This window comes from Sparus aurata, chromosome 13 (genome assembly GCF_900880675.1).
Source record: "Sparus aurata chromosome 13, fSpaAur1.1, whole genome shotgun sequence".
Classification (NCBI taxonomy): Eukaryota; Metazoa; Chordata; class Actinopteri; order Spariformes; family Sparidae; genus Sparus; species Sparus aurata.
The window spans coordinates 25,757,721-25,768,610 of record NC_044199.1 but is presented as its reverse complement, the minus strand read 5'-3'; the positions used below and the strand labels follow the sequence as shown (position 1 = coordinate 25,768,610).

Sequence of the window (10,890 nt, the reverse complement as noted above, 5' to 3'; positions counted from 1 at the left end):
TTTTTAAGCCCGTCTTCTGAGTTTATAATGGGTGTGTATTGCTTGAGCTGGAGTGCGTGACATCATCAACTGCCGCACCCCAGAGTGAGGAGCAGCTCCGAAAACGGGATTTTTTTTTGCTTCAGCTTGACTTGGATCCCACATCTTGTACTTGACATAGACAATATAGGCATATAAATGTAGGAAATCTTGTTGGGTTTCAGCTGATGGTCTCATTTCAGCTGTAGGACTTACGGTTTTGGATTTAGAAGCCCGAGAGCGACAAGCACTCCTGAATGTTCCCCATAAGCCGCAATGTTAATTTTGAGCCAAAATTTCTGGAGGATAGCAGACGGTACATGTTTTGTCTCTCGCTCCTGTGCCCTCATTATGCACTCTACAGAAATAAAAATGACATGAGTGCGTTCAGCAATGTCTCCTGTAACTCAACATGTGGCATGTTTTGCCGATTACTGTAACAGTTTTCCAAAAAAATCGCAGGAGTTTGGCAGGCGTTTTCCCATTCATTCCTTATGGGGACATTTTCGTCTGTGTTTCTGCTCCTGCTGCAGCATGTCTGCAGCCATTTTAAGCTCTTTCTGCCTTTAACTTCTCACCTTTCAGCCTTTTTTCACCTTTTTAACCTCTTTCTGCCCTCTTACTCTACAACTTTTTGACCTTTTCAGGCTTTTTTTCACATTTTTAAGCTCATTCCGCCCTCTTACTCTACAGCTGTTCATATGTTTTCACCTTTTAACCTCTTCCAGGCCTCTTACTCTACTGCTTGTCATCCTTTATTCACCTTTTTAACCTCTTCAGCCCTCTTATTCTACAGCTTTTCATCCTTTATTCACCTTTTTAACCTCTTCCAGCCCTCTTATTCTACAGCTTTTCATCCTTTATTCACCTTTTTAACCTCTCCTAGCCCTCTTACTCTACGGCTGTTCATATGTTTTCACCTTTTAACCTCTTCCAGGCCTCTTACTCTACTGCTTGTCATCCTTTATTCACCTTTTTAACCTCTTCCAGCTCTCTTATTCTACAGCTTTTCATATGTTTTCACCCTTTTAACCTCTTCCAGCCCTCTTATTCTACAGCTTTTCATGTTTTCACCCTTTTAACCTTTTCCAGCCCTTGTACTCGACAGCTTTTCATCCTTTATTCACCTTTTTAACCTCTTCCAGCCCTCTTAATCTACAGATTTTCATTGTCTGTTCACCTTTTTAACCTCTTCCAACCCTCTTACTCTACATCTTTTTACCTTTTCATCCCTTTCTCACCTATTTGAGCTCTTTCACCCTTAAACTTTTTTGCCTTTACATCCTTTTTTCACCTTTTTAACCTCTTCCAGCCCTCTTACTCTACAGCTTTCATCCTTTATTCACCTTTTTAGCCTCTTCCAGCCCTCTTACTGTACAGCTTTTCATATGTTATCACCATTTTAACCTCTTTCAGCCCTCTTACTCTACAACTGTTCATATTTTTTCACCTTTTTAACCTCTTCCACCCCTCTTACTCTACAGTTTTTCATGTTTTCACCTTTTGAACCTCTTCCAGCCCTCTTACTCCACAGCTTTTCATCCTTTATTCACCTTTTTAACCTCTTCCAGCCCTCTTACTTTACAGCTTTTCATCCTTTATTCACCTTTTTAACCTCTTCCAGCCCTCTTACTTTACAGGTTTTCATATGTTTTCAACTTTTGAACCTCTTCCAGCCCTCTTACTCTACAGCTTTTCATCCTTTTTCACCTTTTTAAACTTTTTCGGTCCTCGTTAGCCTTTAACTTTTCGCCTTTTTTGCCTTCTTTCACCTTCTTTCACCTTTTTAAGCTCTTTCCGCCCTCTTACTCTACAGCTTTTTAGCCTGTTCAGACATTTATTTTTCTGTATTTTCAGCTCCTTCAAACATTCAACTTCATATTCAGCAATTAAAATGTTCAACTCTTTCAACTCTTTTAGCCCCCTTAAGTTTTTCTGCCCTGTCAGCTTTTTAAAATATTCTTCTTTCTGCCTTTTCAACTCCTTTAAACATTTCACTTCATGTTCAGCTATGAAAATGTTAAACTTCATGAACTCTTTTAGCCCTCTTAAGCTTTTCTGCCTTTTCAGCTTTTTAAAATAGTCATCTTTCTTTTTAGCTACAGACACCATTCCAACTTTATAATATGTAAATATTTAGGTGATAACCGCTACAGTTTTTTCAATTTTTTTTTTCTAATGGGGACATTTTAATCTTTGGCTGTGCTCCTGCTCCACCATATGTGCAGCCATTTTAAGCTTTTTCTGCCTTCAACTTTTCTCCTTTTCAATCTCTTTTCACCTCTTCAAGCTCTTTCATCCCTCTTTCTCTACAGCTTTTTAGCCTTTTCAGCCTTTATTCAGCTTTTTAGCCTTTTTAGATATTCATCTTTCTGCCTTTTCAACTCCTTTTAAAAATTCTACTTCATGTTCAGCTAGAGAAACTGTTCAGCTATCAAAATGTTGAACTTTGTTAGCCCATCAAACCTATTGCTTTTAAGCCTTTCTGCCTTACCAGCTATTGGAAAATTCTGCTTTTTCTGCACATTCCCGACCATTCAACCTATAGTTTTATGCATTTTCGGCAGTATGTTCAGCAGATTTCGCTTCAGCCTTCAGCATTCACACTGTATTTTTGCAGGAAATGCAATTTTCCTAGCTTGTTCATAATTGTTCATTTTATATAATTCATGATACAAAATATTGTTGTACGTTGTCTATTCCATTCGGTATTTACAGCTTAAGTAGAATTTATAACACCAAACGGCATCAAGTGTTACTTTTCAGGGACAACAAGGGATTGAATGTTTTCTTTTATTATTAAGATCTTAAAAATTACAGCTATTTACAAAATTACAGCATAAAAGAACTATTTACTGATTATTATTAACTATTAACAAAAACAATTATTATTAAAAACAATATTAAAACAGTTACAGATGATGGACAGTAACAGGCTGAGCAGGAGTCCCTGCAGTGCTGCTGGGCTGGATGGTGTCAGTGGGACATCATCTGGGTCAGTACTCACGGTGTTTGGGGGTCCAGTCTCCTCTGTCCACCAAATCGTCTATCAACTGGGTAGTTCTGTCACTAAGAATGTTTTAAGAAAGAGGCAAGAATTATAATTTAATTCTCTAATTATAATAATAATAATTATAATAAATTACAACAAACAAAACTATCTGCCAAACATTTTAAATACAATGCCTTTAAAATCAAAATAAAACCATATGTGGCGATCAGCAGTTTATATGTCAGCATTAACGTAATGTATCGGTATGTTAATGACCCCAAGCTGTTAGCTAGCTAATAATGATAATATTGATAACATTACTGTGGGTTCAATAACAGGTTTACCTCTCCACCGTACTCTCAGCCGGAGATAAACCAGTGCCGCTTCTCCTCTTCCTCCACATGGAGAAGTATTAAAAAGGAAATCAGGAATTCCTGAAGCTTTTAATTTGAAAGTAGCGACTGTTCCTAGAGAGAGACAGAGCGCAGCCGCAGCAGACAGGGAAGTGGCTTTATAGGCTTAACACACTCACAAAACCATATTACGTACGAAATGCGTAAGGTAAATAACAGTGGCCTTTTTAAACCGCCTTTTTTTGACATCCCTTTGCACAACAGGATTATATTTATTCATTTGAAAAACACACAAAAAGGCTTGTTCTCTACTCCAAAAGGATCAATGACACTGCACGAGTAACTAAAAAAATGTGTTATTCCTATCCAACCAAGCCTCTTGATGCTAGCACCGCTACTGATGCTGCAGCCACAGATTTCAAACAGTACTGCAATCCTGCTGCTACAGAATCCCACCTGCAGCAACACGGATGACATAAATCCATCCTTTTCCCACACATTCTATCTAAAAGATTGTAGTGGGTCTGGCAAATCCAAAGCAGGGGCTACAGTCAGTGCTTGACTAACCTTCCTGTTGTCTTAACATTCTGTATACTAGTGCAGTGCCCGTAAGAAACGTGTATTCCTATAAAAAAGTGGGAGGTTAAGCAGCTTTTTCATGGATGGCCAAATGAGGCTGTGTTTGAAGGTGGGATGTCAGAGATATTTAAGTTTGCTGTGACATCCGATATTCCAGGGTATAATTGGCTGTTTTTGACTATTTTTGATTTTGCCATTATATTTCACCTTAAAAGCTATTTACTTGGTGTCATTATTTTCAGCACAACCTCACATGTGTGACTGTACAGTTCTTTTTTCATTTTGACATACTGTATTAACACAATGGACCTAAAATCACAAAAAAAAACATAAAATCCGAGTAGAAAAAGTTAGATTTTTTTACTGTGAAAACCACAAATATGTTTAACAAACCATTTTTTTTTTACTTATAATGCAAATATAAATTGTTGTTTGCTAAATTTGTGCATACATTTAAAAAATGTACAAAGTCATATGTAACTATTTACATTTAAATGCAGGCAATGCTCAGGTCTGCCTGAGCTCCTTCCAGCTGAATGAAGAGCTGCACTGCCTGCTCCACATTCAGCTTCTCCTCATTCTGACTCATTAAACAAAAAACCAACTCCACTACACACTAAACACACTACACCAAACACTACATAACACACTAACTACACACTCCAAACACGCTAAATGTCACAAATCTCTCAACTCTCAATATTGCTGTCTACACACCGACCGTCGTTGCATGTCAATCAGACACAAAGCAAACGTGACGGCAATGTTCGCGAAAAAGCGTGGCGGACATTATTTACCCTAGGTCCGGTTTTGGACGTGCCGATGTGTCCAGTCCGTCGCGGCTAGCGGCTAGCAGCTAGCCAGCGGCTAGCTACACACGAACATCCACAGATTCCGTTTCCACTTTGTTGTCCGCGCGTCTCCGGATCTCCTCAGACCCGAACAGACTCGGTCCGGACTCGTTTAATCTCATTAATCCACAGCAGTCAGTTTAGATGCACAGAACAGAACAGAACAGAACGGACCGAACCACCGGCAAAATCCCGGTCCAGCTCGCGCCGCTGCAGGTATAAATCCGCTTGTTTCTTCAGGTACGTTGTGGGCTTGAGCTCTGCAGTGTTTGGCTCTGGTGCACACGTGGCCACGGTGTGCGGTGATTGGCTCTGGTGCGCACGTGACTGTGGTGGCTCTGGTGGACTATGCTCGGCGGAATTTGTAAAGCATTTATGAAATAATTTATTCACGGTATCATTGCAGTCCAAACAAATGCTTAGATGCACACCACTGAACCACGCAGCAGCCATGTTGAAAGTCTCGGGTCAGTGTGATCCTGATCCGCAGAGATATTTGACTAACAGACACATACACACACACACACACACACACACACACACACACACACACACACACACACACACACACACAGACAGACAGACAGAGATTCCGTGCATTTATAGATAGATGTCCACCGGATCAAAAATTACCCACCAGTGGCAGTTCTAGACAAATTTTACTGTATGGGGGCAGTGTTTAATCAGAGGGGCACATTTAAAACCCAAATTGTATTTAAACATGAAATACTTTAATGTTGCTTTACATTAAAATCATACAAAAGTGTATTTTGTACATAAAGAGTGCATTGATTTAAAAAAGAGGTGGGGCAATCAAAAATTAGAAATTAAATACAGTAGGATTATGCTGCAAAACATGGACCCCTGACCCCCTCATACCAGTTTGGCCAATAGCTCCGTCTCCTGTCCCCCAACGAAGTGGTTGGGAATATGTTTAACTTGGGCTGCACTGCTACATCATTCTTGGACTTGATACCTGTGGAAAGATGCACAGCAGTTAACATAGAGCACAACTTAAAACAAAAATTATTTAAGTATGTATGCATGTATTTTAAAATGTAGGCAAAGTATTTGTTTTATTTTTTAAACATAAGAATCACATATCAATGACGCAAAAAATAAATTATGGCAGAAAGTTTCATTTTATCGTCACACTGCACTATGAATTGTAATTGTCAGAAAAAAGGGTACAACTGAGGTCCAATTTTGTTCTCTAAGGTACAATTGCTGGTAATGTACCCTCACAGGTCTGGAGTTGTTCCATATGGTACTTACATGTACCTTTTTTGCGTTAAAAGGGTACATATGAGTTCCAAAATTATCAGGGGTCCACATCTGTACCATTTTTTCCACAAAAAGGGGTACAATGACAATGTGAGACTGTCAGTGCCGCTAATACAGTTTGGGGTTGGTATGGTTAGTGCATTAGAATTGGGAAATTTAGTTAATTTACACTCTTATTCTTAAACCCAAGGTTCCCCAGAGAACACAGCAGTGAATTCAACAAGAAAGTAGGACTAAATATAACATTGCACACAACATTATTTATAAATACTTAATTATTGATCAATTAATTATAACTATTTCTGTTATCTTGACATATTAAGCTTTTGTACAAAATTTAGGTATCCTATTGGTATCAGCAAGTGTTGTGGGTAACGACACTGTTGCTTTAATTAGAGTACTCTAACGCATTACAAAGTAACGCGTTAGAGTACTCTAATTACTTTTTTCGTGTAACGTGTAACGTAACGCGTTAGTTTCGTGTGTCAAGCAATCAGTAACTTCGTTATTTTTTTAAAAAGTAATCCGTTATTTTAAGAATTTCTCCAGATAAGGAAAGGAAAATCCCGACTGCAGCCTGCTTTTTGTCAGACAGGACTGTGCCACCTGCAGATGTGTCAGCGGAGGCGCAGCGCTGTGATGCGTCTGTGCCCTGCTGCTGACCTACGTTACCTGTGTGTGTGTGTGCAGGCACGTGCATACATAAGGCCCAAAGGGTGCTTGAGCCCCTGCCCTTTTTGCCTCATATTCTAAAGTGCCCTTTTTGTGTGTTTTTTAATGAATACATAAATTCCTGTTGTGCAAAGGGATGTCAAAAAACGGCGGTATAAAAATTCCACGGTTACCGTACTATTTCCTGGTAATATGGTGTTGTGAGTGTGTTGAGCCTATAAAGCCGCTTCTCTGTCTGCTGCGGTTCTGCGCTCTCTCTCTCTCTCTCTCTCTACGAACGCTACTTTCAAATTAAAAGCCCCCCGCTAAGAACCCAGTTCTAAACACCACTGGGGTGCAATGTAAAGCTCTTATTTTGAATACAGAGAGAGAGAGAGAGAGAACTGTACAACACCACACATTCATACACTCAAAAAAATAACTCTTTGAATGAACTTAAAAAAATCATGGAAAGTATTTCCACATGATTAAATGGCTTTCTTTCAGCATTAAGCAATTTTTGTTAGTCCAACTTGATGCAATTGCATGGGTTCAACTTCATTTATAAGGGCTGATTAAACTTATTTACTAGGTTTGGGTCCAACTCAATTTAATTGTGTTGGGTCAATTAATTCATTAGGGTTTATTTAACTTGTTTCCTAGGGCTGAGACTGACTAAATATAATAGTATTGGACCCACTAATTTGACAGTAGTAAAATTACACCAGTATATTAAGTTGATCCAACCCAAATAAAGTAAGTTGGCCCAACAGAATTGCTTAATGCTGAAAAAAAGCCTTTTAATCACATGGAAATACTTTCCATGATTTAATTAAGGTCATTCAAAGAATACAATTTGAGTGTTAACACTTTAAGGTTTGCAGTGAATAGTAACAAACTAAGTTTCAAAGTCTACAGACTGCTTGGTGTCAAGGGTAGAAAGAAACATAAGACAAACGGTAGATATTGCCATAAAATTGTATTTTCCAAATTAGTCAATGACTAACAATGCACTGGTAGTAACACAAATCGAATGATAGTGCAACAGTGTTTTACAAGAGCAACAACACAAAAATAGTTTCTGACAAACTCTAAACACAGCACACTGCTTCCCCTTATTTTCGAAAGTACTAAGAGAATGAATCACAGTACCTAGTACTTGCAGTTGAACGGCAGACAGGTTTGGTCGGACAGCACACTCGTGCAGTCGGATGGATGACAAAGGTGTGGTCGGACAGGACACTCTTGTAGTCGGATGGAGGACACAGGTGTGGTCGGACAGGACACTCTTGTGGTCGGATGGAGGACACAGGTGTGGTCGGACAGGACACTCTTGTGGTCGGATGGAGGACACAGGTGTGGTCGGACAGGACACTCTTGTGGACAGGAATTGCTATAATTATAAAAATAAAGTGAGAGAACAATCAATTAATGCCCATGAAAGTTAGCATGCAATCACTGACAGACCTGGATCTGGACAAGTGGAACAGGTAGCTAGCTCACAGACAGACAGGAATTGATCAATCAATTAGATATGATTAATAAGTTCAAAACATATACAGCAGGATATTTGTGCGATTGTGTGAAGCAGGTATATGCTGGTATGATCATGTCAATATGACTATCAAGAGATAATTTTCACTAAGCATTTTTTTGCATAGCTCACGCAGGATGTGTTTATAGAAATACTGTCACAAGTAAAAGTCCTGCACTGAAAACGTTAGTTAAAGGCGAAAAAGCAGCAACCCCCCCCACCTCCAACACACACATACTTACACATACATACCTTTTTCAGAAAAGATGCAGACACCAATGCAATTGAATGGCAGACACAGGTGTGGTCGGACAGCACACTCTTGTAGTCGGATGGAGGACACAGGACACTTTTGTGACAAATTGCTGTGATAAATTGAGAGAGATTAATTAATGTCCATGAAGGTCAAGTTAGCAAGTAATCATTGACAGACATGCAAACTCAAGTAGTGAAAAAGGTGCTTTGTGAGATTAGAATATGAGAAAAATGTAAATGTGTATGTATTAAATGTTTAATTTGCAGACATACACAGTAAAAAGTGAAACTAGTTACCTGCATGACTATAGCACAAACAAATCGAGTTACATTATGCCTTTTTAAACATAAAACAAATAATAAATTAACAAATGTAATGTATGTGGTCGGTACATTACTGTCCTCTACCATCTTGACATCATAATTTAATACTATAATATGTAATTTAGTGTAAAAACAAAGACGCTACAAAATGTTAAAAGATTCAACCTTTTCTTTTTTATTATTACCACAAGGACAAGAACACCTGTCCTTTAAACCCCTTAGCAAGTCAACAATGTGCGAGGTATCTCAAACAAATTAGCAGGCAGCACACCATCCATACAGCCAGGCAACTATCCATGTAATGCAGCTTCAACAGAATAGAAGCTATGTATTAGTTAGGACTAGGCTACCTGCAGTGAGAGGAATTAGGCAGCCTCACATCTACAGCTGTCATCATGATAAAATCGGATCTCCTTCTATGGTTCTTTATGAATATTTTGCTTTTTTACTCTTAAAGTTTTATTGTTCTGACTCACAGTTCACCTCAGCTCAGGTGACCTGCAGGTAGCTGTTTCACTTAACTGCTCCGACGCTGCGCCCCGTGTGTGCTTGTGTGTCTGTGTGTATACAGCACTGACACACACAGACACACACTCGTCGGGGACACACCGTCACGTATGAGACAGCTTACCGCAAAATAAACGACACAAGCACCTCAGCGTTTTGAAACTCGGAGTTTTCTCCTCCGGTGCGAGGCTTCAAACACGTAACCGACGACCCGACACAGGTGAATTGACCGGACCTCGGCGCTCCACACGTTCACCGTCACTTTAGCTGCCACTTCTTCTCATTTCCTCCCTCTTTTCTCCTTTCCTTTAGCTTTATCTGCAGCTTAAACAAACCCATACACTCACTCAAAAATGATGGACTAACTGCTGATGACATGTATGCATAGTATTTCGTTTGAATTTAGATGGACGATAATTGATTTCTGCTTACCTTTTCCATGTGCATGGCGAAGGACGATGAGGATCTTCTTCCCAAGTCTCCTTGCGCGATTCTCGCGATGTCGCTTTGCTTTTCCCGCCTACCTGTAGAAACTCAATTGCCTCACTGTCTGGCAACATGAATGAATCTAATGAATGTTTAGTTGTTTGATTTCATGCCAAGACAACATGATTTAATCATGTTCACCTTTGAAACATGAAATTATAGCTTACATAACACATGTTACACTTTAGTTAACATAACAGCCCACCCGTTTCCTTATTTTGAGTGTACAGATGGAAATCAGACAGCATAGAGAGCTACCAAAAGGCATTTGAAAATTCCAAAATCCAGTATTCAATCGATTTATTTATTTCTTAAATATTTCCCCATAATAATGTTGGTGTAAACACTGCTGTGGGCAAAATTAATGCAATTTTTGATAAATTGGCAAAGTTATCACACTTGAAAACATCTAATCATTAACCAAAACAAACACACAAAACAGGGGCCAGTGCCCCTGTAACTCTGAGACTGGACCCCCCTGTGGCCCCCCTGACAGGGAGTCTGCATTAATAATACAATGACAGATTTCTTGGGGAAAGGCAGAAATAAAGTGTCTCAGCAGTTTACTACCCAATCAAAATTGCTGAAATTGTAAACACTGCTTTGTCTGAATGAGGGATTTATCCTTTTTTCCGGGTTGTATGTGCCCCCTAACAAAAAAGCCGGCCCCAACCTGGCCCCCCTATTAAAACTGGTCTAGAACCGCCACTGCAAGTTCTGGCAGAAGTGGAACACTCTAAACAATATACAAGATCAATTGGCAATACAAAATGTAGAGCAGAGCTCGGCCAATTCCCCCTCATATTGAAAATACAAAAAAGAGCAATTAAATTTTACAATCAACTAAAATCTAGTGACCCCCATACATACCATCACAAAGCCCTAACCTGCCAAGAGCTGAAGCCAGAGAAGAGTCCCCTCACAGCCAGCTGGTCCTGAGGTTCTGTCCAGGCAACCCAACATGGCCCAGACAGCCTCGGGACCACAACACCAAGCCAATCAGACCAAACCAAATTATCAACCAACAAAAAGAAATCTATATCACATACTGGAAGG

The 10,890-nt window shown here is 39.4% G+C and overlaps 1 long non-coding RNA gene across 2 annotated transcripts; it reads right to left on the bottom strand.

Annotated features, from left to right (window-relative positions):
• Positions 1-5,485: 5,485 nt before the first annotated feature.
• Positions 5,486-9,836, bottom strand: LOC115594297 (uncharacterized). Of its 2 annotated transcripts, none has more exons than XR_003986455.1 (4): positions 9,781-9,836; positions 8,515-8,627; positions 7,881-8,121; positions 5,486-5,769 (listed from the first exon to the last, which is right to left on the bottom strand). It is a non-coding gene; the product is annotated as an uncharacterized LOC115594297 (long non-coding RNA). The 2 variants fall into 2 exon arrangements; XR_003986456.1 differs by lacking the exon at positions 9,781-9,836 and adding an exon at positions 9,496-9,669.
• Positions 9,837-10,890: the final 1,054 nt, after the last annotated feature.